We start from the raw sequence: 22,377 nt of genomic DNA, 5'->3' as shown, positions 1-22,377 counted from the left end.
TGTGATCACAATGGTGAATTTACATGTTGGGGGTGAGGGGGTAGAACACTCATGATGGTGTGGGGGGGGTGTTCCAAAAAAGTTGAGAAACAATGATTTAGATGAATGCATTCAACTGCAACAAAGACTGGACCAATAACAGACGATGACTGGCAGATGAGGACAAACCGTAACCCTACATCTAATCACAACAATAGTCTACTGTGGTAGACCTGTACCTGGGGTCTAGTCTACTGTGGTAGACCTGTACCTGGGTCTAGTCTGGACCTGGATCTGAGTCTAGTCTGCTGTGGTAGACCTGTACCTGGGTCTAGTCTGCCGTGGTAGACCTACACCTGGGGTCTAGTCTGCTGTGGTAGACCTGTACCTGGGGTCTAGTCTGCCGTGGTAGACCTGTACCTGGGGTCTAGTCTGCCGTGGTAGACCTGTACCTGGGGTCTAGTCTGCCGTGGTAGACCTGTACCTGGGGTCTAGTCTGCCGTGGTAGACCTGTACCTGGGGTCTAGTCTGCCGTGGTAGACCTGTACCTGGGGTCTAGTCTGCCGTGGTAGACCTGTACCTGGGGTCTAGTCTGCCGTGGTAGACCTATACCTGGGGTCTAGTCTGCTGTGGTAGACCTGTACCTGGGGTCTAGTCTGCTGTGGTAGACCTGTACCTGGGGTCTAGTCTGCCGTGGTAGACCTGTACCTGGGGTCTAGTCTGCTGTGGTAGACTTGCACCTGGGGCCTAGTCTGGTGTGGTAGACCTACACCTGGGGTCTAGTCTGGTGTGGTAGACCCTGGCCTCTCTTGCTCTGGTGTTCAGGGCCTGTTCTGGTCCATCTTTAGTCCCTCTGTTCTGTCGTTTAGGTCCTTTTCCATCCACTGGTTTGTTTTTCTCCATATCAGCCTCTTCCTCAGTTTGTGGGTGGTCCATGCCATGCAGGGGCGTGTCCTTTCATCATAGCCCCTCCTCTGGCTCCTCCTCACTTGGCTCATCAGTTGGTCCTTGTGGGCCTTATATCTTCTTGATAAATTCCTGGAGGTTTTCCATTTCCTCCTGGAAAGTAGTTCTGACTCTTACTTGTCCCCCCCCCCTTTCTCTTTGGGTTCATCCTGAGGATGCTAGACTTCTGTTGGAACCCTCCATCCATGCTGGACTTATGGTGGAACCCTCCATTCATGGTCTCGTGCTTCCTTGTCCTGATCTCAGTTCTTGCATCTGTTCCAGTGGATCTCCAGGATATTATTCCAGTATTTGTATCTGATCACTGGTAGGTCACAGGTGTTCATGTCCTGGATCAGCTGACTGTTCAGGACCTGCCTTACCCTCTGGAGGTATTTGGCTGTGACCTCTGACCTCTGATCTCTGAGCTGCCTCCTCATCATTACTATTGACCTGTTGGATCTGCAGGTATCTGTACCTGTCCTGCACATCTGGAATGTTCCCTTCAGGTAGTTCAGCCCCTTCAGCTGGGATCACCTGTCCTCTTCTAGAGACCATCCACCCACATTTATCTGGTCCAGTGACGTTCCCATGTCTCTGCTGTAGATCCCACTCAGGTGGATCAGCGAGTCCCTGTCCTGCTCATTGTTGGCGTACAGCTGGATGTCATCCATGTAGAGGAGGTGGCTGATGGTTGGTCCACTTCAGAACCGGTACCCAGAGACACTCTGAGATAATCTGTCTGAGGGGGTTTATGCCTCTGCAGAACAGCGCGGGGGGGCTGGGATGTCTTTGATTTATGTCACATCTGATGCTCAGTAGTCTTCTTCCAGTTGTCAGTAGTCTTCAGTAGTCTTCTTCCAGTCTTCAGTAGTCCACTGGCACTGTTTCATCGCCCAGAAAAGCCTCTTTTTCTGATTCTGAAGTCTCACCAATGGCTTTCTGCTGCAACTGGGTCCATGTTTGGTTTGTCTTTTTAAAGTCTGTTTTACCTTCAGACTGACCGGACAGGTTAACACAATCAGACTGTTTATCTCATTAGTGCACTGCATAGTTTCAGAAACAACAGCTGCTCTTCAGTTTCACAGTCCAACTGTAGTTTCTATTCTGGCCTGAAAATAAATGTAATCCAATAAGAACAGGAGTGGGTTCTTCAGATTCAGTGAATGTTGGATAAGTGTTTGCCTGGTGTTTAGAATTAGGATCAAAGCTCTTCTTTCATATGAAACACTAGTTTTCCCTCTCATCATATTTAAGTGTGTCCTCCTGTTTGGTTGTTTTGTGTCTTTCATTCACATGTTCATTGGTTCTTCTCATGTTGACCTTTGACCCTTACCTTCCAGACATATGACTATAATGCATGTAGGCCGCCACCACCACACCGGTTCTGCCCCGGTTCCCCTGAAACAGTCAACAACAGGAACATGTTCAGGTCAAGAACAACAGGAACATGTTCAGATCAAGAACAACAGCAATGAAGCACTTCACAAACTAACAACAAATAAACAGCATCAAGGTTGGTTTCTCTAATCTGAGAAAAAAAAAAAACTAAAACTGACCAGAAGAGAAAAGAAAAGACACATTTAAATACTTCAGATAGTCCCAGTTTAGTTTAGATCTCTGAGTGTAGTCCCAGATTAGTTTAGATCTCTGAGTATAGTCCCAGTTTAGTTTAGATCTCTGAGTATAGTCCCAGTTTAGTTTAGATCTCTGAGTATAGTCCCAGTTTAGTTTAGATCTCTGAGTATAGTCTCAGTTTAGTTTAGATCTCTGAGTATAGTCCCAGTTTAGTTTAGATCTCTGAGTATAGTCTCAGTTTAGTTTAGATCTCTGAGTATAGTCCCAGTTTAGTTTAGATCTCTGAGTATAGTCCCAGTTTAGTTTAGATCTCTGAGTATAGTCCCAGTTTAGTTTAGATCTCTGAGTATAGTCCCAGTTTAGTTTAGATCTCTGAGTATAGTCCCAGTTTAGTTTAGATCTCTGAGTATAGTCCCAGTTTAGTTTAGATCTCTGAGTATAGTCCCAGTTTAGTTTAGATCTCTGAGTATAGTCCCAGTTTAGTTGGGACTATGCTCTCTGTCTGGGACACTCCTCCAGACTGTTTGTATACGTTTCAAACATATAAACAGTCGCACATGTGTAGTAACTCCTACTCCAGACTCCACCCTCTCAGACTCACCTGGTTGTGTAGAACCACCACGTTGTGAGTGTCAGCGCTCATCCAGGTGTCCATGGCCTTACAGATGGTGCAGACTTTCTCCAGAGCAGGAGCATGGTGGTCCGGCCAACCACAGTCCAGAACCTGAAAAGACGGACAGGAAGGACACACATCAGCTGACACCAACAGACTGTCAACAAGCCCCGGGGACACTAGGGGTCACTAGGGGTCACTGGGGGACACTAGGGGACACTAGGGATCACTAGGGGTCACTAGGGGTCACTGGGGGACACTAGGGGTAACTAGGGGACACTAGGGGACACTGGGGGACACTGGGGGACAGTAGGGGACACTAGGGCAGTGGACTGTCATAGACTGGAGTATAGTATAGTATAGTACAGCATAGTACAGTACAGTACAGTATAGTACAGTATAGTACAGTGCAGTATAGTATAGTATAGTATAGAACAGTACAGTGTAGTATAGTTGGTGGTAGTGTGTAGTTCAGTGTGTAGTTTAATGTGTAGTTCAGTGTGTAGTTTAATGTGTAGTTCAGTGTGTTACCTTTGGATGCAGCTGGTTGATGTCAGATCGTTTCTCACTGAGGTTGAAAAGCTACAAAACAGAAAAAGGAAAAATTCAACATTATGATTCAAATACAGACAAAGGAGAAAAGAATGAGATGAAAACAGTGGATCTGTCAGACTTTCAACGGTTCCACAGTCCTCTTGGTGGTTCCTCAGTCCCCTCAGTGGTTCCACAGTCCCCTCGGTGGTTCCTCAGTCCCCTCAGTGGTTCCACAGTCCCCTCAGTGGTTCCTCAGTCCCCTCAGTGGTTCCTCAGTCCCCTCAGTGGTTCCTCAGTCCCCTCGGTGGTTCCTCAGTCCCCTCAGTGGTTCCACAGTCCCCTCAGTGGTTCCTCAGTCCCCTCAGTGGTTCCTCAGTCCCCTCGGTGGTTCCACAGTCCCCTCAGTGGTTCCTCAGTCCCCTCGGTGGTTCCACAGTCCCCTCGGTGGTTCCACAGTCCCCTCAGTGGTTCCACAGTCCCCTCGGTGGTTCTAGTTTCAGTCCCCTCAGTGGTTCCACAGTCCCCTCAGTGGTTCCACAGTCCCCTCGGTGGTTCTAGTTTCAGTCCCCTCAGTGGTTCCTCAGTCCCCTCAGTGGTTCCTCAGTCCCCTCGGTGGTTCCACAGTCCCCTCGGTGGTTCCACAGTCCCCTCGGTGGTTCCTCAGTCCCCTCAGTGGTTCTAGTTTCAGTCCCCTCAGTGGTTCCTCAGTCCCCTCAGTGGTTCTAGTTTCAGTCCCCTCAGTGGTTCCACAGTCCCCTCGGTGGTTCCTCAGTCCCCTCAGTGGTTCCTCAGTCCCCTCGGTGGTTCCACAGTCCCCTCGGTGGTTCCACAGTCCCCTCGGTGGTTCCACAGTCCCCTCAGTGGTTCTAGTTTCAGTCCCCTCAGTGGTTCCACAGTCCCCTCAGTGGTTCCACAGTCCCCTCGGTGGGTTCCTCAGTCCCTCGGTGGTGTCCACAGTCCCCTCGGTGGTTCCACAGTCCCCTCGGTGGTTCCTCAGTCCCCTCGGTGGTTCCACAGTCCCCTCGTGGTTCCACAGTCCCCTCGGTGGTTCCACAGTCCCCTCGGTGGTTCTAGTTTCAGTCCCCTCAGTGGTTCCTCAGTCCCCTCAGTGGTTCCTCAGTCCCCTCGGTGGTTCCACAGTCCCCTCGGTGGTTCCACAGTCCCTCGGTGGTTCCTCAGTCCCCTCAGTGGTTCTAGTTTCAGTCCCCTCAGTGGTTCCACAGTCCCCTCGGTGGTTCCTCAGTCCCCTCAGTGGTTCCTCAGTCCCCTCGGTGGTTCCACAGTCCCCTCGGTGGTTCCACAGTCCCCTCAGTGGTTCTAGGTTCAGTCCCCTCAGTGGTTCCACAGTCCCCTCAGTGGTTCTAGTTTCAGTCCCCTCAGTGGTTCCACAGTCCCCTCGGTGGTTCCTCAGTCCCCTCGGTGGTTCCTCAGTCCCCTCGGTGGTTCCACAGTCCCCTCGGTGGTTCCACAGTCCCCTCAGTGGTTCCTCAGTCCCCTCGGTGGTTCCTCAGTCCCCTCGGTGGTTCCACAGTCCCCTCGGTGGTTCCTCAGTCCCCTCGGTGGTTCCACAGTCCCCTCGGTGGTTCCACAGTCCCCTCAGTGGTTCTAGTTTCAGTTCCCTCAGTGGTTCCACAGTCCCCTCGGTGGTTCCACAGTCCCCTCAGTGGTTCCTCAGTTCCCTCAGTGGTTCTAGTTTCAGTCCTCTCAGAGGTTCCACAGTCCCCTCGGTGGTTCCTCAGTCCCCTCAGTGGTTCCTCAGTCCCCTTGGTGGTTCCACAGTCCCTTCTGTGGTTCCTAAAAGTGGTCCTGGAGGGCCGGTCTCCTGCCTGTTTTAAATATTTGCCTCACACCTGGAAGTCCTTCCATTGTTCTCATTCTTCTGCAGATCTGAAGATGAGCGGAACCAGGTGTGTTTGAAGAGGGAAACATCTGAAACATGCAGGATACTGGACCCTTCAGGACCGCATTTGAGAACCACTGCCTCATGAAAGGTTCAGTTGTCGGTTGAAAGGGACAGAGCAGCACAGCCGACAACCTGGAGGGGGTGGGGCCTGAAGTGGCTCCTGTGCATTTAAAGGGCCAGCACTCCAAACCACCTTTTGTGATGCTGTTAGTACGGACCCAGAACCCAAATGCAGAACTAGGAGGCGGATGTAAACGTTTACAGAGTTTATTGCGTACAGGTAGTACAAATATATAGATTGTGATAATGAACAGGATCTTGAGGACAGCGGCCAAGGAAGTCCTCGAGGGATTCGTCCTCCAGGCTGGAGACACAAACCCACGGTTAGACTCCAGGTTTTGAGTCGGCACCCCGACTAGGGAGAAGCAGAGGGAGGTCAGGGACGGAAACAGGTCATGCACGGGAGAGCAAATAGACAGGCAACAGGACATAAGGGTAAAGCTAGCTCACGTACCAAAAAACCAGGCGTAGACGTCAAAAACCAGGAAGGCAGATGGAGGCTGACAAAAACCGACAGGGAGCAGGCAAAAAAACAGGCAAAACAGGATGACAAAACGGGTCGAAGCACAGGTAGGCAAACGAACAGACAGGATCAGAACGCTGGTAAGTAAACTGCGAGAGAATACGAACTGGCGTCTGATCAGGGGAAAAGACAGGGTATAAATACACAAAAGAGAGGGAAGACAACGAGACACAGGTGGCACACATCAGGGCGAAGTCAGGTAATCAGGGAAAAGGTGAACACGAACCAGGAAGGGAAGTAAAGACAACAGACAAGACACATGAGGAAAACTTAAGAAAATAAAACAGGAAGTGACAGACAAACATAAAAGACAGACAACACCAGACTAACGTCTGGTAGCAGGCTTCACACCTTTCTGCTGTCATTATTCAGAAATAGGGTTGAACATAGAGCTGTGGAGTTGAATGAATGGAGAACTCAGAGCCAAGCAGAGCATTTACAGTTAATGGAGACCACAGGGAAATGAGGGAAACGGAAGAACGACCTTGTCCATCCATCCATTCTCTTCCTTTTATCTGGGGCTGGGTCGTGGGGGGTAACAGTCTAAGCAGGGATGCCCAGGGATGACCCTGAGGCGTTTCCAGTCCAGCCTATAGACATAGTCTCTCCAACCTGTCCTAGGTCTTCCCCTAGGTCTCCTCCTGGTGGGACATGCCCAGAACACCTCCCCAGGGAGGAGTCCAGGAGGATCTGAACCAGCTGTCTGATCCACCTCAGCTGGTTCCTCTGGATGTGGAGGAGCAGTGGTTCTACTCTGAGCTCCTCCCTGGTGACTGAGCTCCTCCCTCTATCCCTAAGGGTGGATCCACCCACCCTACGAAGGAAACTCATTTGGACCCCTTGTATCTGGGATCTGGTCCTTTCGATCCTGACCCAAAGCTCATGACCACAGGTCTAACCCTAACCCTTCTGCGGTCATGAGAATTCCACTGAAAAAACACTAATGTCACTGCTTTAAGTGTGGCAGACATTCTCCTGTACCCTGGTCCAGGTCTGGTTCTGTCCACAGTTCTGTCTGTGGGCTCTGGGAGTGGTTCCTTGGACCTCCTGGTTCTCATTGGCTCTGACATGCACTGAGCTGGAAGGTCGTCTATAGAAGGACCTTTAATAATCCAGTCCAGTCAGTTTAATTCAACACAGCTGGACTCACATGAAGGTGGTCCATCTGAAGGAGGATCAGAACCAGTGGACCTGAGTTCAGTAGACCAATGTCCCAGAACCAGTGGACCTGAGTTCAGTAGACCAGTGTCCCAGTAAAGGCTGTGCAGACTGACAGACATGGACATGTACGTCTGTCTATATAAATGTGTCCAGTCCAGTTTGTTTGTGTGAACATTAACAAGGAACAAATGAACTGAAAGGATCTGATCAAACAACTGCAATAGAACAAAGGGTGGAACATTTCAGGGGTGTCTGAAGACTTCCTGGACCCACTGTATGAGTCCAGGTCCTTCAGTCCAAAAGGTGGTTAGAGTCAGGGTTAGTCGGGGGGGGGGGGGGGGATGAGTCCTAGTCTTTCAGTCCACAAGGTGGTCTTTACCAGGTCCAGGTCCTTCAGTACTTAAGGTGGTCTTTACCAGGCCCAGGTTCTTCAGTGCATAAGGTGGTCAGGGTCAGGGTTAGGGTCTTTACCAGGTAGTTGTGTCCGTGTTTGGACCTCAGCATGGACGCCACCTCTCTCAGGTTGCAGCTGTAGCTGTTTTCTTCTACGACGCTGGGGAACGACACACAGATGATCCTTTCTGTGACGTAGACCAGGTCCAGGTCATAGTTCTCCTCTAGGACCTGAAGACTGGAACTCCTGTGACACACACACACAAAAGTCGGCACTTAGAGGAGACTGGCAGTGGAACCCCTAACCCTAACTGTGAGGGAGCTGTAGTGACCCCCCCCCGACTAATCAGGTGTATGCCATCCACCTTAGACCTGTTTAGCTGAATTCTTCAGTATTTGCGTTGAACCCTTTATTAATTTCATCAGCCTGAGTCACTAATGATCACTTTTTGTGTTGACAGCTAAAATGGTACCTATTTAGTTTGTCCTCACTTAAAGTTAGCTCATTTCATTTTGTTGTCTCTTTTTCCTTTTGAAGTCAGCGGGGGGGGGGGGGGGGGGGGGTACCCATGGAAGTGCGCCCATGTGAGTGCAGTTCCAGGTGTAGAAGATCTGCCTGATCAGTCCAGACCATGCAGCCTGAAAGGAGGGGAGCTTTGGCAGGGGAAGGAGAGAATTCAGTGGGTTACATGGGGTGCATTTTTTTTTTTAACAGATAATACATTATTTGGAAAACAAAAGGTTTATGTTTTAGGTTGAGTTTTGTACATAGGTGTCAGTGAGGTGCGTGTTTATTTGAATCTTAAACTTAATTTACACTCTTTATTTACTCTATATTTTTTAATTTACACTACGCCAGAGAAATGGAGAGTCCAGCCCCTCTCAAGGGGTTGGGTTCCAGAGCCCAAGCTGTGTGTGGAGGTGAGCCCGACTATATCTAGTCGGTATCTCTCAACATCCCTCACAAGCTCCGGCTCCTTCCCTCCCAGCGAGGTGACATTCCATGTCCCAAGAGCTAGACTCTGCGTCCGGGGATTGGGTTGTCGGGCTCCCTGCCGTCGACTGCCACCCAATCCACATTGCACCCGGCCCCTACGATTCCCTCGGTGGGTGGTGAGTCCACCGGAGGGCGGGCCCACGTCGCTCCTTCGGGCTGGGCCCGGCCGGACCCCGTGGGCATAGGCCCAGCCACCAGGCGCTCGCATACGAGCCCCAACCCCAGGCCTGGCTCCAGGGTGGGGCCCCGGCTGCGCATACCGGGTGACGTCACTTTCTTTAGTTGGTGCTTCTTCATAGGGGCTTCTGAACTGCTCTTAGTCTGGCCTGTCACCCAGGACCTGTTTGCCTTGGGAGACCCTACCAGGGGCATAAAGCCCCCGACAACATAGCTCCTGGGATCATTCGGGCACTCAAACTCCCCCACCACGATAAGGTGGCAGTTCAAGGGGGAGAGTGCAAATTCACCCCGGTGAATGAGAGGGTCGTGTCCCTGCGCCTTCGGGTCGGGGACAGGTGCCTCACTGTTGTCTCGGCCTACGGGCCAAACAGCAGTGCAGAGTACCCGGCCTTCTTGAAGTCCTTGGGAGGGGTGCTGGATGGTGCTCCGACTGGAGACTCCATTGTTCTCCTGGGTGACTTCAATGCCCACGTGGGCAACGACAGTGAGACCTGGAGGGGGGTGACAAACACAAACAATAACAAACACCATGTTCGAACACAGGGATGTCCATAAGTGCACTTGGCACCAGGACACCCTAGGCCGGAGGTCGATGATCGACTTCATTGTCGTATCATCAGACCTCTGACCGCATGTTTTGGATACCCGGGTGAAGAGAGGGGCAGAGCTGTCAACCGATCACCACCTGGTGGGTGAGTTGGATCCGCTGGCGAAGGAGGAAACCGGACCGACTCGGCAGGCCCAAACGTGTTGTGAGGGTCTGTTGGGAACGTCTGGCTGAACCCGATGTCAGTGCTTCAACTCCCACCTCCAGGAGAGCTTCTCCCAGATCCCGGGGGAGGCTGGGGACATTGAGTCCCAGTGGACCATGTTCTCCACCATTGTCGAAGCGGCTGCTCGGAGCTGTGGTCACAAGGTCTCCGGTGCCTGTCGTGGCGGCAATCCCTGAACCCAGTGGTGGACCCCGGAAGTAAGGGATGCCGTCAAGCAGAAGAAGGAGTCTTATCGAGCCTTGTTGGCCCGTGGGACTCCTGAGGCAGCTGATGGGTACCGGAAGGCCAAGCGAGCTGCAGCCCGAGCAGTTGTGGAGGCAAAAACTCGGGTCTGGGTGGAGTTTGGGGAGGCCATGGAGGAGGACTATCGGTCGGACTCGAGGAAATTCTGGCAAACCATCCGGCGCCTCAGAAGGGGAAAGCAGTGCGCCACCAACACTGTTTACAGTGGAAGTGGGGAGCTGCTGACCTCGACTGGGGATGTTGTCGGACGGTGGAAGGAATACTTCGAGGATCTCCTCAATCCCACTGTCACGTCTTCCATGGAGGAAGCAGAGGCTGAGGTCTCAGAGGTGGACTGGTCCATCACCCAAGCTGAAGTCACCGAGGTGGTTGGACAGCTCCTCGGTGGCAGGGCACCGGGGGTGGATGAGATTCGCCCTGAGTACCTTCAGTCTCTGGATGTGCAGGGACTGTCTTGGTTGACACGTCTCTGTAACATCGCGTGGCGGTCGGGGACAGTACCTCCGGATTGGCAGACCGGGGTGGTGGTCCCCCTTTTTAAGAAGGGGGACCGGAGGATGTGCTCCAACTACAGGGGGATCACACTCCTCAGCCTCCCGGGGAAAGTCTATTCCAAGGTACTGGAGAGGAGGATCCGACTGATAGTCGAACCTCGGATCCAGGAGGAACAATGCGATTTTCGTCCCGGTCGTGGAACGCTGGACCAGCTCTATACTCTTCATCAGGTGCTCGAGGGTTCATGGGAGTTCGCCCAACCGGTCCACATGTGTTTTGTGGATCTGGAGAAGGCGTTCGACCGTGTCCCTCGTGGTATTCTGTGGGGGGTGCTTCGGGAGTATGGGGTCTGGGGCCCTTTGCTAAGGGCAGTCCGGTCCTTGTATGACTGAAGCAGGAGCCTGGTTCACATTGCCGGCAGTAAGTCAGACCTGTTCCAGGTGCACATTGGTCTCCGGCAGGGTTGCCCTCTGTCACCGGTTCTGTTCATTATTTTTAGGGACAGAATTTCCAGGCGCAGCCAGGGGCCGGAGGGGGTCCGGTTTGGGGACCACAGGATTTCATCTCTGCTTTTTGCAGACGACGTTGTCCTGTTGGCCTCATCAAACCTGGACCTTCAGCGTGTCCTGGGGCGGTTTGCAGCCGAGTGTGAAGCGAGCGGGATGAGGATCAGCACCTCCAAATCCGAGACCATGGTTCTTGACCGGAAAAAGGTGGTTTGCCCTCTCCGGGTCGGTGGGGAGTCTTTGCCCCAAGTGGAGGAGTTTAAGTATCTTGGGGTCTTGTTCACGAGTGAGGGAAGGATGGAGTGTGAGATTGACAGACGGATCGGTGCAGCGTCTGCAGTGATGCAGTCGCTGTACCGGTCGGTTGTGGTTCAGAAGGAGCTGAGCCGAGAGGAGAAGCTCTGGATTTACCGTCAGTCTACGTTCCTACCCTCACCTATGGTCATGAACTTTGGGTCAGGACCGAAAGGACAAGATCCCGGATACAAGCGGTCCAAATGAGTTTCCTCCGCAGGGTGGCTGGGCGCACCCTTAGGGATAGGGTGAGGAGTTCAGTCACCAGGGAGGAGCTCAGAGTAGAGCCGCTGCTCCTCCGCGTCGAGAGGGGCCAGCTGAGGTGGCTCGGGCATTTGTTTCGGATGCCTCCTGGACGCCTCCCTGGGGAGGTGTTCCGGGCATGTCCCACCGGGAGGAGACCTCGGGGTCCCCCCGGAAGAGCTGGAGGAGGTGTCGGGGGAGAGGGAAGTCTGGGCATCCCTGGTTAGACTGTTACCCCCGCGACCCGGCCCCAGATAAACGGTGGATAATGGATGGATGGAATTTACACTGACTTCACCTGTGGTTGGGAGGTAAGGGGGGTGAGCAAGATCTGTTAAAGGGCTCTGATGAACTGGTCTACATTAGTCCTGGTGTCTGTGGAGGGGGAACATGCTGCCTGTTTGTTGTTGTTTTTGGGTGTGTGAAAAAAATAAAAGCAAAGTATTTTTCCAACTACTGATGGCTTTAATTTGACTCAGGCAATACGGCTATCTGGCCAAAGTAAGAAGACCAGTAACTTCTTACACTAACCCTGACCCTTACCCTGACCCTAACCCTGACCCTGACCCTGACCCTTACCCTGACCCTGACCCTAACCCTAACCCGAAACCTAACCCGAAACCTAACTCGAAACCTAACCCTAACCCTGACCCTGACCCTAACCCTAAACCTGACCCTGACCCTGACCCCAACCCTAAATCTGACCCTGACCCTGACCCTAACCCTGACCCTAACCCTGACCCTGACCCTAACCCTAACCCTGACCCTAACCCTGACCCTGACCCTGACCCTAACCCTGACCCTGACCCTGACCCTTACCCTGACCCTGACCCTAACCCTAACCCGAAACCTAACCCGAAACCTAACCCTAACCCTGACCCTGACCCTAACCCTAAACCTGACCCTGACCCTGACCCTGACCCTAACCCTAACCCTAAACCTGACCCTGACCCTAACCCTGACCCTAACCCTGACCCTGACCCTAACCCTAACCCTGACCCTAACCCTGACCCTTACCCTGACCCTTACCATGACCCTGACCCTGACCCTTACCCTGACCCTAACCCTGACCCTGACCCTAACCCTGACCCTAACCCTAACCCTAAACCTGACCCTGACCCTAACCCTAAACCTGACCCTAACCCTAAATCTGACCCTGACTCTGACCCTAACCCTGACCCTAACCCTAAACCTGACCCTGACCCTAACCCTGACCCTAACCCTAACCCTAAATCTGACCCGGACCCTGACCCTAACCCTGACCCTGATCCTAACCCTGACCCTAAACCTAAACCCTGACCCTAACTGTAAACCCTGACCCTAACCCTAAACCCTGACCCTAACCCTGACCCTAACCCTAAACCCTGACCCTAACCCTGACCCTAACCCTGACCCTGACCCTGACCCTGACCCTAACCCTTACCCTGACCCTAACCCTAACAGTCATGGTGTGGAAATGCAGTGTCGGTCCCAAACAGAAGGATTTGGACCTAAATGTGTGAACGGATGGAGAACAGCTGTACCTGGAGGTTTTCCGCCTGGAGTCCATGCTCTTTGAAGATTTGGTTGAACCCTGAAAAACACACAAGACGACTGTATTCAATGTCTTTACATTTATAGAACATGTTAGAAAGAAAGAAAGAAAGAAAGAAAGAAAGAAAGAAAGAACTTTGTAACATCCACAGTCTGTTCAGTCGTTTCTGTCCAAAAGTACTCTGACACTGACACAGTTCGGAGGTTTTTTTGTTCAACACCACTGTGGACTTCAAGCTTCAGTTCAATGGGTTTAGTCCTGGAGGGCCGAAAGGCCTAAAGGACCAAAAGGACCTCAAGGCCTGGAGGACCACAAGGTCTAAAGAACCACAAGGCCTGGAGGACCAAAAGGCCTGGAAGACAACAAGGCCTAAAGGACCAAAAGGCCTAAATGACCACAAGGTCTAAAGGACCAAAAGGCCTAAAGGACCACAAAGCCCGGAGGACCAAAAGGCCTAAAGGACCAAAAGGCCTGGAAGAACCACAAGGCCTAAGGACCAAAAGGCCTGGATGACCACAAGGCCATTTCCGTATGTTTACAGGTTGACCACTTTGTGTATCGTGAGTCCACAGTTTCAGTCGGACCTTTGATGTCCTCTGTGGGACACTGGGGTGGCCTAGAGGGAGGGGACATCATAGACTAAGTGAAAGACTGGCATTAGCCCCAGTGGTCAAGCAGGACTGGGATTAGCCCAGGTCTAGAAGGTTCTAGACCAGATCTTCCCCTTAGACTTTAAACTCGTTCACCGATTCTGAGAACACGTGTGGTGAACTGAACGAACTATGACAGAAAAACCTGACTGGCTGACCTGACTGACAGATGGAATCAAGAGAGGGAAAGAGGCAGGAGATGCACATGGAGAACTGGAGGAAATCTGCACCGATGTAACAACCAGGCCAGATGATGGCGTTCATCTCCACAACCACCCAAGAAGGTCGACAGAATGAGTTACAATCCATTCAGATGAACAGACACAGATGATTAGAGACAAACTGCCAGATGTGCAGAAGGGGGAACCCTAACCCTAACCCTTGGATTAAGGCGTTCCTGGAAACAGTGCTGAAGCAGACCCTGCACTGGGTGACTTTAGGAGAGTTTTGGTCTCCTGCCCCTCCCTCAGTATGTTAGCAGAGATAGAGGACAAAGCAAATACTAGATGTGCACCTGATGAGGATGCACTACATGAGCATGTACCTGTGTTTGGGCCTGACATTGAAAGTAAATTCCCCCTTCTAATGAAGTCCACTGAATTGTGTGACCCCTCCCTAAGGAAAAAAGAGTTTCTTATCTGCTTAGGATGAAGGACTTGTGGAAGATGAGAGTAGGGCAAGATCCGACATGGGATCAACCAACACAAGTTCAGAAGCTCAGTAGAACCCCCACCCCCCAGATGAGGTGATCAGTGGTAGGTCTCCAATCATGCACACATTACTGACCACCTAGACCGAGAATCAGAGAAAAAAGAAAGTGAGGAGAAGGAACTAACCTCTGTCCAATCCTGACTGGCCAGAGCTCAACGTAACGAGCAGAGAGATAAAGTTAACCAAAGTAAAACGAATACAAAACGAAAGCCACAGATCTGGAATTTACCCATGTGGGGCAAATAAAGGCATATCTTATCTTATCTTATCAGATAACAAACTATGATGCACCAGACCCTTACACGATGCTAAATGCTATGGACCCGAAGCCCCGCCCCACTACTTCCTGAACTTAAGGTGGGTCCTTTATTTCCTGTCTTTCATTTTTGGACACACTGATTAATCCAGGTGTGTCTGCTACTTGTTGGGACAACTGATTGATTAGACACACCTGGATTAATCAGTGTGTCCAAAAATGAAAGAAAGGAAATAAAGGACCCACCTTAAGTTCAGGAAGTAGTGGGGCGGGGCTTAGAGTCCATTGCTCCTGAGCATTCCCATTTCACCTGTATGGATCTGGCAGATGCCTTCTTCTGTGTCCCATTGGCAGGAGACTCTCAGGGCATGTTTGAATTCACATCCTGGGAAAACAGTTCACCTACACAAGGTTACCACAAGCATTTCTTGGTTCCCCTTCCATTTTAACTATACTGGGTGTTGTGCGACTACATTCTGTAGACGATATTCAGATTGCAGTAAAATCCTACTGCAGTCAAGCCAGCTGACTCTCCTTTTTGCGAAGTCCAGCCAGCCACTCCAACGTTTCAAGTGCTCCCGTATTACAGACTTTACAGCAAATACACGGAGGTGGTTGAGAAAGTCAGCACTAGGATGCTACAGCGTGGACCATCTTCCGGTTTTCAAAATAAAATGTGGGTTATTGATGGGCAATAAACAGACGTGTCAGTGTGAGTCTTCACTGGTTTTTAACCATTCTATCGTCCGCGGTGACTTGCCGTACATGTTTGCTGGAAGTGGTGATTCAGGAAACACCCCAGACCCTTTGAACAGATTAAAACATTTTGTTTCCATCTCTTCAATAAATGTTTATCTTGTATTGAGCTAAAATGCTAACATTTACAATGTTAATTTCCTTAAAAATAAGGAAATTATTCAAATGTAATAAAAAGAGGTGTAACTCAACCAGCCCATGTAGTACTATGATCCTGCACTGATTTTGAGTCAATAGGTCACATGACCTGGAAGCTATTGAGCTGAAATGCTAATATTTACACTAAAAAAATCATTAAACATAGCAACAGTGTTAAAACGTCACAAAAATGACTGTAACTCATTTTTGTGACGTTTTAACACTGTTGCTATTTTTAATGATTTTTTTAGATTAAAGCCAGCCACAGTATGAGGTGTAATGTAGTTTCTGGGGTTGATGACTTAGGGTCAAACTGTTACACCTGATTCCTGTGGTCTGGTGTTCCTGTTGACAGCATGAATCACCCTGAAAGGAGATCAGAATTATCCCTCAGCCCTGCAGTGGACAAAACGAGCAGAACATGCCTCTGTTGGACAAAAGGAGCAGAACATGCCTCTGTTGGACAAAAAAGGCAGAACATGCCTCTGTTGGACAAAAGGAGCAGAACATGCCTCTGTTGGACAAAAGAAGCAGAACATGCCTCTGTTGGACAAAAGGAGCAGAACATGCCTCTGTTGGACAAAAGAGGCAGAACATGCCTCTGTTGGACAAAAGAAGCAGAACAGGCCTCTGTTGGACAAAAGGAGCAGAACATGCCTCTGTTGGACAAAAGGAGCAGAACATGCCTCTGCTGGACGAAGGGAGCAGAACATGCCTCTGTTGGACAAAAAAGGCAGATCATGCCTCTGTTGGACAAAAGAGGCAGAACATGCCTCTGTTGGACAAAAAAGGTAGAACATGCCTCTGTTGGACAAAAGAGGCAGAACATGCCTCTGTTGGACAAAAAAGGCAGAACATGCCTCTGTTGGACAAAAAAGGCAGAACATGCCTCTGTTGGACAAAAGGAGCAGAACATGCCTCTGTTGGACAAAGGAAGCAGAACATGCCTCTGTTGGACGAAGGGAGCAGAACATGCCTCTGTTGGACAAAAAAGGCAGATCATGCCTCTGTTGGACAAAAGAGGCAGAACATGCCTCTGTTGGACAAAAAAGGCAGAACACGCCTCTGTTGGACAAAAGAAGCAGAACATGCCTCTGTTGGAAAAAAGAGGCAGAACATGCCTCTGTTGGACAAAAAAGGCAGAACATGCCTCTGTTGGACAAAAGAGGGAGAACATGCCTCTGTTGGACAAAAAAGGCAGAACATGCCTCTGTTGGAAAAAAGAGGCAGAACATGCCTCTGTTGAACAAAAAAGGCAGAACATGCCTCTGTTGGACAAAAGAGGGAGAACATGCCTCTGTTGGAAAAAACAGGCAGAACATGCCTCTGTTGGACAAAAAAGGCAGAACATGCCTCTGTTGGACGAAAGGAGCAGAACATGCCTCTGTTGGACAAAAGAGGCAGAACATGCCTCTGTTGAACAAAAAAGGCAGAACATGCCTCTGTTGGACAAAAGAAGCAGAACATGACTCTGCTGGACAAAAGGAGCAGAACATGCCTCTGTTGGACAAAAAAGGCAGAACATGCCTCTGTTGGACAAAAGAAGCAGAACATGCCTCTGTTGGACGAAGGGAGCAGAACATGCCTCTGTTGGACAAAAAAGGCAGAACATGCCTCTGTTGGACAAAAGAGGCAGAACATGCCTCTGTTGGACAAAAGGAGCAGAACATGCCTCTGTTGGATGAAAGGAGCAGAACATGCCTCTGTTGGACAAAAAAGGCAGATCATGCCTCTGTTGGACAAAAGAGGCAGAACATGCCTCTGTTGGACAAAAGGAGCAGAACATGCCTCTGTTGGATGAAAGGAGCAGAACATGCCTCTGTTGGACAAAAAAGGCAGATCATGCCTCTGTTGGACAAAAGAGGCAGGACATGCCTCTGTTGGACAAAAGAGGGAGAACATGCCTCTGTTGGACATAAGAAGCAGATCATGCCTCTGTTGGACGAAAGGAGCAGAACATGCCTCTGTTGGACAAAAAAGGCAGATCATGCCTCTGTTGGACAAAAGGAGCAGAACATGCCTCTGTTGGACAAAAGGAGCAGAACATGCCTCTGTTGGACAAAAAAGGCAGATCATGCCTCTGTTGGACAAAAGAGGCAGAACATGCCTCTGTTGGACAAAAGGAGCAGAACATGCCTCTGTTGGAGTAAAACATGCCCTATCTACAGCATGTCCATTAAATGGTCCACAGTACTATAAACTCTTCCATTTGGATGTGTATGAAATGAGCAGCTTTGAACGACAGAGGAGGATCCGACTGAAAAACACTGATGGAATACTGTTCAAATATGGGATAATAACCAGATAGGCCATCCAACATGTGTGCAACATGTAGCAGCAAAGTGGAAGTGGAGGATGGTGGAGGTTGGTTGGAGGTGGAGGAGGGTGGATGTGGGGGATGGTGGAGGTGCAGGTTGGTGGAGTTGGTTGGAGGTGCAGGGTGGTGGATGGTGCAGGTCCTGCAGATGAACCATGTCTGAAGGTGTTCAGTCTGTCTGGTTCTACTCTGCCTGAGGGCATACCCTCCCCCTCAGACCAGCTGAAACAGGGGTCAAAGGGCACATGGAGTCATTGTGTGTGTGTGTGTGTGTGTGTGGGGGGGGGTCACATGCACACAGGAGGGGGGGCAGGTCTGGACTGGTTTTAACCTAGGCCACAGAGGCTGCAGGGGATGGACATCAGCTGGACATCTGTCCATCTGTCCAAGAACTTTGCCATGCACCTGATAAGTCAGGCCATGGGGGGGCAGTGATGCACCTGATAAGTCAGGCCATGGGGGGGCAGTGATGCACCTGATAAGTCAGGCCATGGGGGGGCAGTAGTGCACCTGATAAGTCAGGTCATGGGGGGGCAGTAGTGCACCTGATAAGTCAGGCCATGGGGGGGCAGTAGTGCACTTGATAAGTCAGGCCATGGGGGGACAGTAGTGATCTGGTAAGTCAGGCCATGGGGGGGCAGTAGTGCACCTGATAAGTGTGGTTTTCAAGTGTGTACTTGTTCTGTTTGAAATCTTCTCCATGGTTTAAACTCTGATGCATTATTTCCTGAAGGACAGAATATGAAGGACACCTGTCCTTCTGTGGGTCTGCTCTGGCCCAGACCATGAGCTGGACCAAGACCAGACAAGGTACAGCTAGACCAGGACCAGTCCAATACCTAGGACAGGCTGAGACCAAGACCAGTCCAAGACCTAGGAAAGACTGAGATCAAGACCAGTCCAAGACCTAGGACAGTCTGAGACCAGGACCAGTCCAAGACCTAGGAAAGACTGAGACCAGGATCAGTCCAAGACCTAGGAAAGACTGAGACCAAGACCAGTCCAAGACCTAGGACAGACTGAGACCAAGACCAGTCCAAGACCTAGGACAGTCTGAGACCAGGACCAGTCCAAGACCTAGGAAAGACTGAGACCAGGATCAGTCCAAGACTTAGGAAAGACTGAGACCAAGACCAGTCCAAGACCTAGGACAGACTGAGACCAAGACCAGTCCAAGACCTAGGACAGTCTGAGACCAGGACCCATCCAAGACCTTGGAAAGACTGAGACCAGGATCAGTCCAAGACCTAGGAAAGACTGAGACCAAGACCAGTCCAAGACTTAGGACAGACTGAGACCAAGACCAGTCCAAGACCTAGGAAAGACTGAGACCAGGACTAGTCCAAGACCTAGGAAAGACTGAGACCAGGACCAGTCCAAGACCTAGGAAAGACTGAGACCAAGACCAGTCCATGACCTAGGACAGACTGAGACCAAGACCAGTCTAAGACCTAGGAAAGACTGAGAGCAGGACCAGTCCAAGACCTAGGACAGACTGAGACCAAGACCAGTCCAAGACCAAGGACAGACTGAGACCAAGACCAGTCCAAGACCTAGGACAGAGTTAGATTCAGGCCAGACTTAGATCCCATTAAATCCACAGACTGTTTCCTTCTCTAAATACTGCACAAGTTCTGTTTTCATCAGGGTTTGTTTTTTTGAACTGTCTGTCTGTTTGTTTGTTTGTTTGTTTGTCTGTCTGTTTGTTTGTTTATTGGTCTGTTTATTTGTCTGTTTGTTTGTCTGTTTGTTTATTTGTCTGTTTGTATGTTTGTTTATTTGTCTGTTTGTTTATTTGTCTGTTTGTCTGTTTGTTTGTCTGTTTATTTGTCTGTTTGTTTATTTGTCTGTTTGTCTGTTTGTTTGTCTGTTTGTTTATTTGTCTGTTTGTTTGTTTATTTGTCTGTTTGTTTATTTGTCTGTTTGTTTATCTGTTTGTTTGTTTATCTGTTTGTTTGTTTGTCTGTTTGCAGATAATTCAAACAGTTCTGGATGGAATTGGATGACATTTTCAGTAAATGTTGATACTGGCACAAGGAAGGAATGATTAAATTTTGGTGGTGATGGGGGGGGGTGGGGGGGGGGGCATTGCCATCTGCCTTGGTTTCTGCGCTAGACCTTCAAAAGATTCAGGTTGAACCTTGAACTCTGCTCCAAACTCCATGAGAACACAAAACTAGACTGAGACCTTTTCTACAGGACATTCCATATGTCACTCAACTGGTGGGCGGTCCTCTGCTTTTCTACAGTAACCACGCCCACTTTGAATTTCTGACCAATTGTACAACAGTTCTCACACACAGTACGAGAAGAAAAGTCCCGCCCAGAGGGTGAGTAAAGACACATGAGTCCAGACCAGAACCACAACAGTCCAGTCCAGAACCCTGTTCATGAGTCCAGAACAGAACCCTCTTCATGAGTCCAGAACAGAACCCTGTTCATGAACGGAACCCTGGTGTGAACCCCAGTCCATGACACGTGGATTTCCTCTGTGGTTAGTGAAAGGAAAAGATCCAAAACCTGTGATGAACATGTGATCGCTGCAGGAAAAGATGAAACACAGAAAACTCCTCAACAGAGACAAAAACAACAGTTTGTGTGAAGAACATGAGTGAGACCGTCCAACCAGTAGAAGAAACAAACAGAACCATGACAACACACGTTTGAAGAGGAAAGAAGGGTCAGGGTTAGTTTAAGGGTTAGGGTGAGTTTAAGGGTTAGCATTACTGTTAGTGTTAGTATTAGTCTTAGGGTGTTAGTGTTAGTCTTAGGGTGTTAGTGTTAGCATTAGTGTTAGTTTTAGGGTTTTAGCATTAGTCTTAGGGTGTTAGCATTAGTCTTAGGGTATTAGTGTTAGTGTTAGCGTTAGCATCAGTGTTAGTCTTAGGGTGTTAGTGTTAGTCTTAGGGTGTTAGTGTTAGTCTTAGGGTGTTAGTGGTAGTCTTAGGATGTTAGTGGTAGTCTTAGGATGTTAGTGATAGTCTTAGGATGTTAGTGGTAGTCTTAGGGTGTTAGTGGTAGTCTTAGGGTGTTAGGGTGTTAGTGGTAGTCTTAGGGTGTTAGTGGTAGTCTTAGGATGTTAGTGATAGTCTTAGGATGTTAGTGGTAGTCTTAGGGTGTTAGTGGTAGTCTTAGGGTGTTAGGGTGTTAGTGGTAGTCTTAAGGTGTTAGTGGTAGTCTTAGGATGTTAGTGGTAGTCTTAGGATGTTAGTGGTAGTCCTTAGGGTGTTAGTGGTAGTCTTAGGATGTTAGTGATAGTCTTAGGATGTTAGTGGTAGTCTTAGGGTGTTAGAATTAGTCTTAGGGTATTAGTGTTAGTGTTAGCGTTAGCATCAGTGTTAGTCTTAGGGTGTTAGTGTTAGTCTTAGGGTGTTAGTGTTAGTCTTAGGGTGTTAGTGGTAGTCTTAGGATGTTAGTGGTAGTCTTAGGATGTTAGTGATAGTCTTAGGATGTTAGTGGTAGTCTTAGGGTGTTAGTGGTATTCTTAGGGTGTTAGGGTGTTAGTGGTAGTCTTAGGGTGTTAGTGGTAGTCTTAGGATGTTAGTGATAGTCTTAGGATGTTAGTGGTAGTCTTAGGGTGTTAGGGTGTTAGTGGTAGTCTTAAGGTGTTAGTGGTAGTCTTAGGATGTTAGTGGTAGTCTTAGGATGTTAGTGGTAGTCCTTAGGGTGTTAGTGGTAGTCTTAGGATGTTAGTGATAGTCTTAGGATGTTAGTGGTAGTCCTTAGGGTGTTAGTGGTAGTCTTAGGGTGTTAGTGGTAGTCTTAGGGTCTTAGGGTGTTAGTGGTAGTCTTAGGGTGTTAGTGGTAGTCTTAGGATGTTAGTGATAGTCTTAGGATGTTAGTGGTAGTCTTAGGGTGTTAGTGGTAGTCTTAGGATGTTAGCGTTAGCATTAGCGTTAGTCTTAGGGTGTTAGTATTAGTCTTAGGGTGTTAGCATTAGTCTTAGGGTGTTAGCATTACTCTTAGGGTGTTAGCATTAGTCTTAGGGCATTAGTGTTAGTGTTAGCATTAGCATCAGTGTTAGTCTTAGGGTGTTAGTGGTAGTCTTAGGATGTTAGTGATAGTCTTAGGATGTTAGTGGTAGTCTTAGGATGTTAGTGGTAGTCTTAGGGTGTTAGTGGTAGTCTTAGGGTGTTAGTGGTAGTCTTAGGGTGTTAGTGGTAGTCTTAGGATGTTAGCGTTAGCATTAGTGTTAGTCTTAGGGTGTTAGCATTAGTCTTAGGGTGTTAGCATTAGTCTTAGGGTGTTAGCATTAGTCTTAGGGTATTAGTGTTAGTGTTAGCATTAGCATCAGTGTTAGTCTTAGGGTGTTAGTGTTAGTCTTAGGGTGTTAGTGTTAGTCTTAGGGTGTTAGTGTTAGTCTTAGGGTGTTAGTGATAGTCTTAGGATGTTAGTGGTAGTCTTAGGATGTTAGTGGTAGTCTTAGGGTGTTAGTGGTAGTCTTAGGATGTGAGTGGTAGTCTTAGGATGTTAGTGGTAGTCTTAGGGTGTTAGTGATAGTCTTAGGATGTTAGTGGTAGTCTTAGGATGTTAGTGGTAGTCTTAGGGTGTTAGTGGTAGTCTTAGGGTGTTAGTGGTAGTCTTAGGGTGTTAGT

The 22,377-nt window shown here is 49.4% G+C and overlaps 1 pseudogene; it reads right to left on the bottom strand.

Annotated features, from left to right (window-relative positions):
• Window positions 1-22,377, bottom strand: part of LOC115412091 (tensin-like) — a 103,242-nt pseudogene that overhangs the window by 10,811 nt on the left and 70,054 nt on the right.

Source organism: Sphaeramia orbicularis, chromosome 21 (assembly GCF_902148855.1).
Source record: "Sphaeramia orbicularis chromosome 21, fSphaOr1.1, whole genome shotgun sequence".
NCBI classification, from domain to species: Eukaryota; Metazoa; Chordata; class Actinopteri; order Kurtiformes; family Apogonidae; genus Sphaeramia; species Sphaeramia orbicularis.
Note: the sequence above shows the minus strand (reverse complement) of the source record. Positions and strands in the feature narration are given on the sequence as shown.